We start from the raw sequence: 15,415 nt of genomic DNA on the forward strand, positions 1-15,415 counted from the left end.
CACTGACAAGCAATACTGGATGCTGGATGTAGATGCAGCCAACCAGATATAATGTGAAGTGCCTCCCGACATCGCATCTCTGGTGACCGCAGTGACAGCGCAGCGTGACACAGAACTGTTAACTATTTGAAGTGGCCGACATTGTGATTTATAATGGTTCCATAATGTTGAGGAGAAATCATTTGATCATGCTACTCACAAGTGCTAACATTTAAAATATAAAAATGTCAGTTTCTGCAGTCATATCTCATATACGTTTTTTACGTTATTCTTATTTTTTCTTTTACGCAATTTTTAGTGAGATTGATCTCAAAAAGGGAAAAATTACTATCTCAATACCTAATTCCTAGTTAACATACCATGTTATTCCTTTTTGTTTTTTTGTCTCTTGTAAAAAATGTTTTTATCCCTGCTCCTCCATAACTTGTGAGGCAACATAACTACACATATCCTTTGAAAGGGTCTAGGCCCTTTATGAAGAAATTTAATAAATTATAGTTTTTCTCACGCCGATTACTATTTTAAACAATGAGAGAAACACATTATACCTAGATACAGAGTGAAAATGGATATCTTGTGTGGTTAAAAAAGGTTAACATACTGAGAAAATGAATGTATCATTTTTGGATAAAACCCCTGGTAATTATCGGTAGAACTGGTCATGCCACGGATAAAATAAATCATGTAAAGGCATATTTAACCATTACCAATAGCAAATACACAGCACAGCGTAGCAAACAGTGACAATACATGTTCCCTTCGTCATCACGGTTTCTGTAGAGAGGTCCGAAAAATCCACAAAATCTCTTTAGATAATATTTTAATAAGTTTATCAGCATTTATGTTTCTAGTTTTAAAAATATTTAATAATGGTTATTGGTGAAGATAGACAGGGGAATACTTCTTGAATTACTTAAAACAATTTATCAACACACTTTGAAACTAAGTTTGGCATTCCATGAAACTTTCTTTATAAATGTTAATTATTTAAATTAGTTCATCAATTGCTTAACAGAACCACTTATCTTGTAGGGGTGTTTTAGTCTATGTTTTTTGCTTTAATTAAAATCAATTAAATTAAAGTTAACTTAATGACTCCTACAAGTGAAACTAAAAACTTTCATTTCTTATAAATGAAAATAGATTTTAAAAGTGCTAAATTAAAATGTTCTTCTCTGTAATAAGCGAGGCTATATAAAAGTTAATTGCAACTTTGCTGAAAACTTCTTAGTATTAAACCTGTCACGTTTATAGTACTGTTAGCACATATTCAATGTGAAAAATTTAACCAAACTATATTCCTCCAAAAAGTATTTACTCAATAATAAATATTAAACGCTACAATTCTAAGTATTAAATTTCTATTGAAAATAACCTCTAACTAAAATTACAATAGAAAACAATCTTGTAATATTGCAATCTTGCTACAGTTTGTACTCTCTTGAAACAGTTTAGTCATTATTTAACATTCTCCTAATCTTCTAAAATTCCATTGTATAAACATAATGATTTATTACGCCCCAAATCATTCACAGAATAGGTATGAAAAAAGAACGACTGATTGCACCAATAATATAATCCGCTGAACACATAAAAAAGACGGTTAAACTTGCGAGTCGGTGTTTTTATATCGACCCCTTCTCTAACCAAAACCATGTCATTACCTACGCCTTTGATTGGCCTCCAATTGTCTAATCACAAGGCTGGAGAATGGCCAACTGTTCAACCCCTATGGTAACCAGTTATCATAGTCGACGTCAAGATAAACCGCGCTCTTTTTGTACAATTCCTACACTCGCGGATCCTTTCTTTAAAAATTAAATTTTAATTTGACCTAAAACCCCAATTTCAAATCAAAACATTTGTAACGTCCAACTAGACCAAATTTTTTGTAGTTTGGAATCGTTGACAGTCAAGTAACACTAATTGTTATGTTCAAAATAAAATTTAAAAACCAGAAAACTCTATGTACAAAAATTGATAAAACCCTTAGTTCTTTTGTACGTAATTACTTACTATACGAAGCTAACAATGAATAATTTTAACAAAGTGCAATGTCAAGTTAACACCTCATAAGGAGTTATCAAAGTGTAGAAACAGTCTCAAATATGTACTGAGCCGGTTCAATACCTATATCTCCCCGGGTCATGTGTGTTTTATATAGTGTATGTGTGTGTGGTTTATTGGCTACAGAGCCCACTGACCTTTTGAAGGCGTTTGGCCTTTCCGGGAGAGTGGTAGAGACTCCGAGCCGTGGTGTACAAGTTAGGAGTAGCTCCAGTTTAATATTTTGTTTAATTAAGTGTTTGTTAGTTTTGCTGAGCTGTTCTCCTTCTGACATGTGCGGCTAAGTTTACGGCCCCTCACTGATGAGGTCCAGGAGATGAGTTGATTTTCTGCTGTCATCTCTCCATCATGCGTGGTCGCAGAGAACCTTCGCTTTTGCGCTCTGCTGAAGGACGGCCACCATGATGGACATTTCTACTAGTCAACATCTGTGATAACCTGATCATATTCTTTATTTATTTGTTATTGTTATTGTTGCCATTTATATAGTTTATATTTTGTTATTTAATTTTAAGTTAGTTTTAGATATTATTTAGTTATTTCTTGGAATTCATTAGGAGCCCGCCCTTAGCCGAAGGATACCGGGTGGAATTGGCATTTCTTGTTTCAAATTATGGCGTTTCTAATTTTTGTATGCAGGTGCACCTGACAAGGATTGTTTGAGGTATACTACTGCAGGCACTTTTTATTTTTTTTATTTATAGTATATATATATATATATTTTTATATTGACTGGATAGGCCTATGCTGTGTCTTAGTAAATGAACCTGAGTATACTGACCACGGTGTTCTTTTTTTACCTAGTTTTGTTTTGATCCGGCATCCCGTTCGCCACCATGGGCGCGCGCTTCCCTGATGGTTTGCTGTGGGTGTGCGAGCGGCGATGTACGGTTTCAATGGTAGCAGAGCGTGGTTAGCTGCTCTCTCAGCTGTCTCTCAGTTCTGGTTTTGTTTGTTGGTGTAGGTTAGTGTTAGGTAGGGGGAGGTTAGAGTACACAACTTTTTTTTCATTAGGAGCTCGCCCTAGCACAGGATACCGGGTGGAATTGGTTTAGTGTCTTGCTTCCTGCAGACTTACCCTTTGCAGGGAGCAAGGGACTCTAAATTGCTTAACCGCTAAATTTATCTAACTGTACTCTACTTCTCCCCTATCAATGTGTTGTTTTGTTATATTTATTGCTTCTGTGTTTGTAGGTTGTGGTTAGTGTATATTTGCAGGGTATCCTTCTATTAGGTAGCAGGTATTAAGTTCTTCACTTGGACCTCGTCAGTGTAAGCCTTTTGTGAGTTGAGTCCACTTAGGTTACTAAGTAATTGTTGCGTACGCTTTGTTGTTTATTGTTGTATTTATTTGTCTTAATTGTTTGGTATGGCGTTTTCCCTGGTGCCTGAACATCTACGCAAGCCCGAGTTGGTTTTTGAGGTCCTGGCGAGAGAACAGAAGCCCGAGGGAGATGTGAGGGCATTAAGAGCTCAATTACGGGCTTGTATAGCGTTGGACCGCAGCTGGAATGCAGAGTTCCAAATTAACACAGAATTTGAGTTTTGTAAAACCCGAATGGAGGAATTAGAAGACGATATTAATTTTGAGTCACTTCCCATGTCCGGGTCAGCAAAGGCTAGATTGGCATCTCAGCTTTTACATTGGCGTGACAGAATAGTTTTACTTATGTCATCTCCTAGTTTAGACTCTGATATTAAAAGTTGGGCTTTTTCGGCCAGTAACAAATTAAAACAAGCCTTAGATGGTTTGAGTGAGGTGCGCTCGGTGAAAGAGAAGGGGGTACTATTTACCGCTGTCACTCCAACGGAGGTTCCCACTACCATTACTTTTGCTAACCATCCACCGGCTCTTTCTTTCGAGCCTCCCAGAGTTACTATGTCTCCGATGGGTAGTGGCCCTCCTGAAGCAGCTGGTGAGGCATCATCTATAGTTGTGCCTTCCTTTTCTAGCTTTGGCAAACTGCCCCATCCTTTGGGGAGTGTTTTACAACACTTCCCCAGAGTTGATGGGCTTGACACTAATTTACTTATCCATTTCCTTCTGGAAGTTTTTAAGCTAAGAGAATTTCCTGGTATGACAGATGCCATGCTTATGCAGATTTTAGCGCAGTTTTCTTTAAGGCCGCTTTTTGATCGCCTTCTAGACTGCCTTAAGAGAGGTGCCACCTTTGACCAGTTCCACGCCGAGATCTTGGAGTTCTTTGTACCTGCTCGGGTTAGGGAGCGCTTGCGGGTGGAACGCGTTTATCGTCCTCAGGCACCAGACGAGACGTTGAGCCATTTTGTCGGGGAGATACGGGATGTAGCCCGGGTGTTGCGCATGAGCTTGAGCGAAACGGAGTTGGTGAGCCTTATTTTGGAGGGCATTAAACCTGAAGAACGCTCCCGTTTGATTTTTTGTAGCCGTCCCGCATCTTTTGCGGATTTGGACCGCCTCTCCATCATCTCTAGAGGGGTTCAGGATGCGGATGATCAAAGGGAGGCCATGTCGAGGCATCTTCCTCACTTGCCTCCGGGGCCGGTCCATGCTCCGGTGCAGTCTGAGCCAGCAGCTGCTCCTTCCCGTAGGCAGCCTCCTACCTGTTATGGCTGCAAGCAAGTGGGACATATTAGACCGTTTTGTCCACTTAAAAAAAAAAACTAGTAAGCTTGCGGACGAGTAAGCCCGACTCGTGCCGTAAAGGTAATTTTGAGGGCAAATATGTACTTGATTTTGATGGTAAAAGGGTAGCTGGTTTAATACAGAACAGAAAGAAAACAGAAAGACATAGACTTGGGGACAGTTATCATCGTTGGCCGAGAGGGGAGGTTGCTGCTCTGGCTGCGCAGAGAGTAAGGGCTGCCCGCTCAACCTGCCCACAACTGGATGTACTTGTGGGGAATGTGGTGCAGAAGGCCCTGGTTGATTCTGGGTCATCACGCAGCCTGATTTCTTTGTCGTTTTTTGAAGATCTAAAATCCTCTGGGCTAATACGGCAGGTTGAGCCTAGTTCACTTATCTGCTGGACTGCTTCACGCACACCTTTACCTATTATCTGCAGTGCCCAGATTCACATCAAAATTAATTATTTCTCTTGGGATTGGAGCTTTTTGGTGGCTAAGGACCTGACTTTTCCTTTCATCTTGGGAGCAGATTTTATAGGAAAAACTGGCATGATTTTGGATTTGCCTCCAGTCATGTTTTCTTTGCTTTCGCCAGGCGGGTGCTCGTTCCCTTTTCAGATGTCGAGTCTCGTGGGACTGCTGCCTTAGAGATGGAAGATAAGAGCTTGACTCCTCCTGACCAACTAGGACATCTTACGCCGAAAGAGGCTGAGGACATAAGGCAGATTTGTTCCAGTTTTCCTGAAGTCCTAACTGACAAACTGGGTACGACCAATCTCTTGGAATACGAGATTCGTCTTACAGACACCCGTCCTGTACGTTCCCATCCATATAAGCTTGCTCCGCCCAAGATGGAAATTCTGAGAAATATGATTGATGATTTACTTAAGAGTGGGGTAATCGAGCCGTCTTGCTCAAATTTTTCCAGTCCAGCGTTTCTAGTGCCGAAACCTAATGGGAAGTCCAGATTGGTCCTGGATTATCGAAAGCTTCAATGCTCAGATAGAAATTGACTCCGTGCCTCTCCCCGATTTGCATTCTGCTTTCGACTGTTTGGTAAGGCCAAGTATTTATCCATTTTTGATCTTAATCAGGCATATCATCAGATTCCTCTAAAAACACGAGTCTCGACCTCCTCACTGCCTTTTGTGTGCCTTGGAATTTGTACCAGTTCACCCGAGTGCCAATGGGCTTGGCTGTTGGGGGCCCAGACACTCACCAGACTCCTGGATTCTATCTTTCATGATGTCAAATTTAAGTTCGTGTTCAACTATCTGGATGACCTGCTTGTGTACAGTGAGAGTTTATGAGGAGCACTTGACTCATCTAGAGGAAGTTCTAACTAGGCTGCGAGAGTCTGGCCCTACCGTCAATCCTGAAAAGGTGAGTTTTGCTCAGCCTGAAATATCGTTTCTGGGTCATCTTGTCTCTTCTCGAGGTGTTTTTGTATTGATCCAGAGAGAACCCAGGCAATCAGGGAGTTTCACTCCTCCTAAGGATGCCAAGGGGGATTGCCCGTTTTGTGGGGAATGATAAATTTTTATCGTCGTTTCATCCCCAATGTTGCTGAAGTGGCGGCCCCTCTGAAACTCTCTTACGAAAAAGGGTGCCAAGTTTGAGTGGGGTGAAGCGCAACAGACTGCTTTTGAGCAGCTGAAAGAGGCAGTGATGCAGCCTCCAGTATTGGCTATGCCTGATTTCAGTCGTAAGTTCGTCTTGCAAACTGATGCTTCCTCCTTAGCCGTTGCTGCTGTTTTATCGCAAGAAGTAGATGGTATCCGGCAGCCCATAGCTTATGCTTCACGCACGTTAACCCCTTGTGAGAAGAAGAGTTGTTCTGTTTATTGAGCTGGAATGTTTTGGCTGTCGTGTTTGGAATTAACAAGTTCAGGCGTTACCTAGAACATAAAGAATTGTTGTTGGAAACCGACAACCAGGCACTTTCTTGGCTCCTTGCCCACCCCCGTCAGCTCGGAAGATTGTCGCTGGGTAGTCCAAATTTCTGCCCTTAAGTTCACAGTGCAGCACGTGCGAGCACCCAAAATATCATAGCGGACACTCTGTCACGCATGTAATCACTTACCCAACGACCACCAGAATTTTATCAGAGCCGCCATGTTGTGGCGTGCTCCTAGACTTTCCTCTGGCATTTTCGGACATTGTCCCACACCAACTTAAGGATCCCGAGCTGACTACTGCTATCATCAATGAGCTTAAAAACGGAGGTGCCACCCTCCTTATTTTCTGTACCGAGGTGCTCTATGCTGCCGTGACAAGCAGCGGAGAAAACCTAAGTTAGTGCTGCCAAGCTTTCTTGTACCGATGGTCTTTCAGTATTTTCACTCTTCTCCTGTGGGCGGACATCTAGGAATTCATAAGACCATCGCGAAGATTAGGGATCAGTTCATCTGGAAAGGTATGGACCGGGATATTGCAGCTCGAGTACGTTCTTGTGAACTGTGCTCGCTAAGCAAACCCGCCTCAAAATACCAAGTTGGGTCTTTGTCATCTGAGGTGGCGGAAAAACTTTTGGAGAAGGTTTTCATTGACTATGTTGGGCCTCTCCCGCGTAGCAAGTCCGGAAAATAAGTTCCTACTTGTTTGTGTGGATGCCTTCTCCAAGTTTGTTTGGTTGTGTTCCCATTGCGGAGTGCTACCGCGCAGCTAACGGTGCAAGCACTTCGTAACCTTTTTTTTCAACACTTTGGAATCCCCGCCCACCTTTAGTTTCCGATAATGGTTCACAGTTTGTCTCCAATATCTTTAAAAGAATGTGCTTTGGGCACGGAATCCGCCATGTGACTACTTCCCCTTTCTATCCTCAACCTTCTCACGCCGAACGGTTTAATCGCAATCTTCGATCTGCTCTCATTGCCTTTCATGCGGAAAATCAGACCACCTGGGATCAACAACTACCTTGGATCCAATTTGCCTTTAATACGGCCCAGCATGAAAGTCACAAGGCGGTACCTTTCGAGTTATTATTTGGCTTTCCGCCAAAAACAACCCTTTGGCGAACCTTTGGAAAATTAGCGATCTTCTGCCACCACCTCCTGGTACTCCCAATGTGAAAGCCACTTGGGAGGCAGCCAGGCGGAATCTCATTCGGGCTAGGGAGTTAGTAAGGAGGAAGTACAACCGAGGTCGTATTGCCAATCCCTTCCAGGTGGGGGATCTAGTTTACTGCAAGGCTCACCCCAGTCAGTTCGGCTGTGGATAAAAGAGCTGCTAAACTTTGCTACAGGTGGACTGGTCCCCACCGCATCTTGAAGTTTCTGACTCCGGTGACTGCCCGACTGGGAGATCCTCAGTCCGGGAAGATTTTCAGGAAGGCGCACATATCCCATCTGAAGCCTTGCCGGAGTCATCCGTGATTTCTCTTTAGTCTGTGCGGGAGGGTTTTAGGTCCAGAGGCCTGATCACCTCTGCTCTTTCTTCCTGATCAAGGTTCCTGTTTTCTTCTTTGTACCCACGCAACTCTTGGAGGGATTTCTTGCCACCAACTGGATTTTCTTGGTTTTCCCTTCTGCAGACTTCAGGGTTTCCGGTTTATAATTCTTCAACCATTGGGGGGAGAGGCATTTCGTTTGGTTCTTCATTTTGAAGAAATTAACAGAGGGGAGTTTCCTCCTTTTGGGGGGGGGAGTCTGAGCCGGTTCAATACCTATATCTCCCCGGCTCCATGTGTGTTTTATATAGTGTATGTGTGGTGTGGTTTATTGGCTGCAGAGGCCACTGACCATTTGAAGGCGTTTTGGCCTTTCCGGGAGAGTTGGTAGAGACTCCGAGCCGTGGTGTACAAGTTAGGAGTAGCTCCAGTTTAATATTTGGTTTAATTAAGTGTTTGTTAGTTTTGCTGAGCTGTTCTCCTTCTGACATGTGCGGCTAAGTTTACGGCCCCTCACTGATGAGGTCCAGGAGATAAGTTGATTTTCTGCTGTCATCTCTCCATCATGCGTGGTCGCAGAGAACCTTCGCTTTTGCGCTCTGCTGAAGGACGGCCACCATGATGGACATTTCTACTAGTCAACATCTGTGATACCCTGATCATATTCTTTATTTATTTGTTATTGTTATTGTTGCCATTTATATAGTTTATATTTTGTTATTTAATTTTAAGTTAGTTTTAGATATTATTTAGTTATTTCTTGGATTTCATTAGGAGCCCGCCCTTAGCCGAAGGATACCGGGTGGAATTGGCATTTCTTGTTCCTAGTTTTGTTTTGATCCGGCATCCCGTTCGCCACCATGGGCGCGCGCTTCCCTGATGGTTTGCTGTGGGTGTGCGAGCGGCGATGTACGGTTTCAGTACCGTACTTTAGTTCCCATTTGTTTAATTCAAAAATGATACAACTAAAAATTATTATTCTCGAAAACTTTGTAAAGTATAATTTCCTGTAGGTTTTGTAAACGGTTATTTACTGACTACATAATTTTGCATTAGTACTCTAAACGGTTTTTGTAATAATATTTATTATAGGATGCAACTTAAATTTGTTTACTTTAAAAAAAAAACTTGAGAATAACCCAATCGGTAGGTGTAGGTTCATACAGGCTGGAGACATAATTGCACCTTTACCCTCACGTCTCTGGCACTTGTCTAGTGCTCATAACTTGCGTATTCTCTATACCATTAAATTAAGCAATGGAATTAAGCAGTTAATTTATTGTGACAACATTATCTCAAGAAATTTGGACGCACTATATGACACATTGTGAGAGCCTCGTATAAGACGGATGTCACGAGTACGATAAACATGGCACCTATTTATTAAGATATTAAACACAATTTTAAACTCCTCACAGTTACCGTTGAGTGGTAAATTACGTTTTCGACTTGACGTCGTGTGCGGTGGATTTGACTAATGATAGCGAAATCGACGTGTCCCTATTAGTTTAGTGTAGTTGATTTAATAAAACAGGAACATGGTTTTCCCTGTAGCCATACTGTTTTATTACATTGATAGCATTTTCCTAAATTTATGTAATATTTTAGTTTTGTCTTCAACATTTATTTATATATCACTATGCTTATGGTCAGGAGGTTTGTTAAATACTTGTGTATGTTATTAATTTTTTATAAATCCAATTATTATTGACAAAGAAGTTCCATGTAGTGCTCCCAAAACCAAATTTTCATAACGAGAATAAAAAGAATAAATCCACTTTCTACCAGCCATTACTGATTCTCTACTAAAGTTGTGTGTAATATTATTTTTTTCGGCAATACGGAATGCCAATATTACACAAACATTTATATTATCACCAAATATAACATTTTCAATTTTCAAAATATGCTATACAATTTCTAATTCTACTTCTCGAGGCAGGGTTTACCGGACGTTAAAAAAACTTTAAATAACAGTAACGATCTTTCCTTCAAGATGGCGTTTAAGAGTCGTCGTTTAAATAGAATATTGATGACAAAGTTCATTTAAACCCATGTCACTGTTACAGTAAGCTTGCAAGATTCTTTCCACATCGTCTTGTCCCCATGTCCGATACTTCCTTTTTAACATCTGTATCGTTAGTTAGTTCCATTTTATATAATGCAAAATTTCACAACCTAGTTAGCCAGTACAACTTAATATTATTTTTATCCAATGTTCCGGAACTAAATTATCGACGGACTAACTACCTAATTGGCACGCGTATGAATATTTTATTGTAACCCTTCGTAGCTGACCAACTACGTGACCGATTTCACCTCGCGCGCTATGTCCGTAAGTAAAATTTATATTTTCGTATTATTAAATTAGCCCTTTGATGCCAAACATATAAAAATGAATGTTACGTAAAGTAAAGTTGTAAATAGTAAAGCAATTTACCCTTGAAGATCTTTTATTTGCTTGATTGAAATGGATACAAGTTTTGGCGACGTCCTTCTGACGAGCACTTTGTCGTCATAAGTTTTTGTCTCATTAAATGGCTAATACCATCGCGAATTTTTTTTAGGCGAGCTCATGTATTATTTTATGAGTAGATGACTACCACTTTCATAACTTCTACTCCTCTTCTAGTAATTACCGACAATAAATAACCCTTCTTAGACTACAGCTTCAATTTATCGTGCCAAGACGCCGACGCCCGGGTTGTGAATCTACATATTGCGAAGGGAAGTAAAATATTAAAGTTTCATAAAGTAAAATATCGTAGGCATAATTCCATAGAACATTGGATATTTTAGGCCCACCTATCAGATAAACAGGTTTAGTTCTTGTACTCTAATTGGCAGCAACGTGGCAAGGCATACATTTAATTTACCAACTAAAAGTGGTGCTTGTAAGTTTCATGAATTAAATCGAACTTTGCAATTCGAGTATTATTACTACGACCTCAGAAGTCACCACCCCCATGTGTTATCGTCATTCGATACACATTCAAAAAACATCAATAACATTATTAATGTGTCATTAAGGCTTAGAAAATAACTTGAGTATGGAACCTAGGGGAAAATACCGCATGCAGTACTGATACGACTAAGAAAACCTGGCGTAGTACAATACAGGCAACTCGAACTTCTAAAGAAAGCCTCATTCATAACCTATAAATATAGCAATGGTTTATACTCTTGGGTATTCACCCACGTAGTTAATTGTGTTAACACAATATAATAATGAAATGTATATATAAAAAAAATAAAAAACAATATATATATATATATATATATATATATATATATATATATATGAAGTTTTTTAAACATACTTAACTTTTTGACGCGTCTCAAGCAAATGAAAATGAACAATTTATTTTAATTTCATGATATTTCTTAAAAAGGAAAAGGTTATATTTATGTAATTATCACAACAGTGCAACAAATGAGGACGTTAATGGTTTGGTATTGACGGGAACTGATTGTACTAATTATGCTGAATCCAGCAACAACTGGATAGAGAGCAAATAGATACAGAAGCCGCTCATCTTCATTGTTTACTTATGGAACGTTAATATTTAGTAGCTAAATTTAATAAAGGCTTTTGCTTACTAATGTGACAAAATAAAATATATAACGACATATTGACCATAGGTACAAATTATTTCGGAAACAATACTCATAGAACTAAATATAATAATAGGCCGAAATATAGAGGAACTTAGAATATGTGATATGACAGCGTACAAATATTTTCTTATACCTGTGGCATGCATTTTACAATAGTGGAATGTCAGTATTAGAGTGGTCTTATAAATCGACATAGTTGTAAAATATAATAACTACGTAAATTTAATATTCGAAAAGTAATATAAAATGCCATAAAGGAAATTATTTTTATATTACCCATATTATCCTACTGGTATATAGGACACCTCAGTATGGTGTGTTAACTGTCTATTCACCATTTTATTTATACTCGGCACGCGGATGTGAGCTAATAAAGGATGTGAAACATATTATGTTACGCATATGTAGAGTTAAGATAGAGTTCAAGACTTTAAAATAAAGAGATACTTTGCACAAGCGAACATATTTTTATTGTAACTATACCTTAAACTTACAGTCGCAATACACTGAGGTGTCAAAATCTTGTTTGTAGGGTTATTCAATTTGACTTTTGTACATTGTAGTATACTTTAAAAACTTATTTAATGCTTTTTTCGTGGTGACTAATAAAATGTTATATTACGCATCTAGTAAGCGTAATGGTATTCAATTGTACACAATACAATTAAAATTGCCTCTTGTTGTTACAATCAAAAAACTAATTTTAAGTATAAATTAGGTTAATGTAAATGAATTAGAGTATAAAACTCCGAACATTCATCAACATTGTACATTAGTCACAGCTTCTTGTTTTGCTTATCCACTTAAAACTTTATTTCGTCTTCATAAAGTTGCTTTTGTTCACCGCATTAAGACAAAAGCAATGTATGACCAACAATGTAAATTTGCATCTATTTACATAATTTAATATCATCCCAATTATCCACTAATTGTTTTCACAACTATTCAAAGTGAATATGACCAGTGAATGTTACTTTGGTAATATGTTAGTGCGAACAAATATTTATTGCAAATAATTCCTCTTTTTATGTAAGTTTTCAACTTTTATTCCCTACATAAGTTATATTCCTTTCTAATTTTAGGAATTTCTTATTAACTAAACGTACTCATGTTTTCCATGCTCTGGTTTTGTACCTTTCTTTTTGTGGTTAAATATTTTTTTCAATTAGTTAATAAACATTTTTTTAGTAACTTTAATGCATTCCCTTATTTTAATTTAAGATTTGTTAGTGGTATTAGTTTACTGCAGATTGATGTATTCGTTTTCTCACATACAGGTTGATGCCCATGTGTGGATAACTCCCTATAAAGTGTTTTTTTTTTTAATTTATTTTCGTTACTTTATATGTAATATATGGAAATAAATGCGATCAATCAATCAATCGTACCAGTGCGATCTTCTTAATCTGTAAAATTCGATGAAATTAAATAAATATATTTTAATGCATCAGACATTGTGTCACAATGTATCGCAAACGTCATTCCTGATTATCTATTACGATAAAATAATAATAGTTCTAAAACATTCACTAACACATTCATACTTCATATACAAGTTATACAATAACCAAATTATACTTTAGTCATTCTCACCAGTACAAGTTATCAGCATGCATCCCGGGTGTTGACGTAACCATTATCAAAGGTCCATGAGCTCGTCCACTACGTAGAATGGAGAGGCCATAGGTAGCGCCTCAATCGAGCTTTACACATAGAGGTATTTGTTTCTGATCTTACACCTTCAGAAAGGCGTTCAAAAGAAGCATTACGGTGGTGGGCGCTATGGAAATTATTTCTCACCATGTTTTCGTACCTCTGCTCTGCTTTCCTCTTAAGGTACACTTGAAACGACAGTAAAGGGTAGTCTCAAGCATGGAACGGTTAGCAGCCCAAGATACTGATGGCTGAAGGCCTCTTTAAACGATTCCCTATATTTTAATTTAGCAAATATACGAATTGTTTTTTTCTGCGGGCAAAAAACTCTACTAGAGTTAGACTTAGCACAAGTAACCCACAGCATAGAATAAGTGCGTATAAATAAGGCCAGAATAGGCCATTCATTATAGGAATATTTGGCGGTTAGAAAAGTCGGAAATATTAGAAAAACTAATATACCCGAAGTAACTCTGCAGACACGCTGCCATTGTTGTAGTTCCAGGTTAAGCATCTTTAAAGGTATTAATCCTAGAAAGGTGGATTTGGCTTCTTTGAGAATGACGTCATACACCATTATCGTTGGAGTTCACGTAAAATATCTGTTTTTGAGGGTAAAATAGATGCCATTTGTTTTAGATTGGTTTGTTGATAATTATATGCTGTCAAAATACTGGATGCAATGGTGTACGAAATGGATTCCAATTTCCTGATGGAAGCTACCTGAAACAGAGAGACATGACGTTAGCGCATTGATCGTAGGGACTCGGTGGGACAATTCGATGATTGCAGACTTTCAATTAGAATTTGGAAACACTGACTTACGTCTTGTAAACAGGACTTAAACCACCGATGATTAACACCACGCCCACCGTAGCATTCGAGTATTTTTAAAAACGTAAAAAAAAGAGAAGCCAAATAAATACGCTAAGCGTCGATTGACGTTTTTCTTTGCCTTCTAGAATTAAGTCTGTTACTCCTGTCACGACTTCAATTGCTCACTTCTCTGGTTAAAATCCAAACTGGTTGCCAGTGAGTATTATACGTTTTTCAAAAAATCCGAAGTCTAAAAAAAAATCTTTTTTAAAACTGTGCTTAATACTAGCAAAATTGAAATAGATCGGTATTTGCTTGAGGAAGGTGGGTCATTTATAAAGACCCGAACCATCTTGGCCCTTTTAAACTCTGTTAGAAATATGCCACTTCCAAGCGAGACGTTTATAGTTTTTAGTTATAATTCCTGACTTACGCGTGTCACAACGCTCTGGTATGATTTGTTTATTTTAACCTAATTTGTAATTATGTGTTAGATTAGTTAATTTCGTGAAGAAGAGACCAGATTGCAGATCTTGAAACGTAGTGTTGCCGATTTGTTTATCATTGGGCAATAAGAAATGTCCGAAAAAATACTTTAATCTAAAAAAAAAAAAAACAATTTCAAACATAACTATAGTAAATTAACATTTATTTCACGGAGGACTATAAAGTTGCTATTCAAATATTTAGAGAAGTCCTGCTAATCTACCCTCGTGAGTTTAGTAAAAATAATACATTAAATGCCTATTTCAAATGTTTATTGATTTTTGCAAAACTATGTTTTTTATTATAACAATAATTATGCATGTCTTTGGCCAAACTGAAAAGTCAAAGAGGTGGAACCAAACTACAACAGTCATGTTGGAAAGTTAATAATAGAATGTCGCTTGATATTGGCTTGTTACCTTGCAAATAATAATATCTGCACGGTTTTGGAGGAACCATCAGTTTCAATTACATGTAAAAGAACAAAATATTAAAAAAAAAAAACGAAACTGTTGTGTTTGTTTGTAGTATTATAGTATTATTAGTATAGTATTATAGTATATATTATTTTATTATATATATATATATATATATATATATATATATATATATATATATATATATATATATATGGTCTTTGGTATTTGGTCTTCCGATCATATGTTAGTTTGCTTATTTAAACGCATATGTGACAGGTACGGCCAAATACAAAATAATTGAATCGGAAAAAGTAAGCGCTATATATATATATATATATATATTAGTGTATATATATATATA

This window comes from Homalodisca vitripennis, chromosome X (genome assembly GCF_021130785.1).
Source record: "Homalodisca vitripennis isolate AUS2020 chromosome X, UT_GWSS_2.1, whole genome shotgun sequence".
NCBI lineage: Eukaryota > Metazoa > Arthropoda > Insecta > Hemiptera > Cicadellidae > Homalodisca > Homalodisca vitripennis.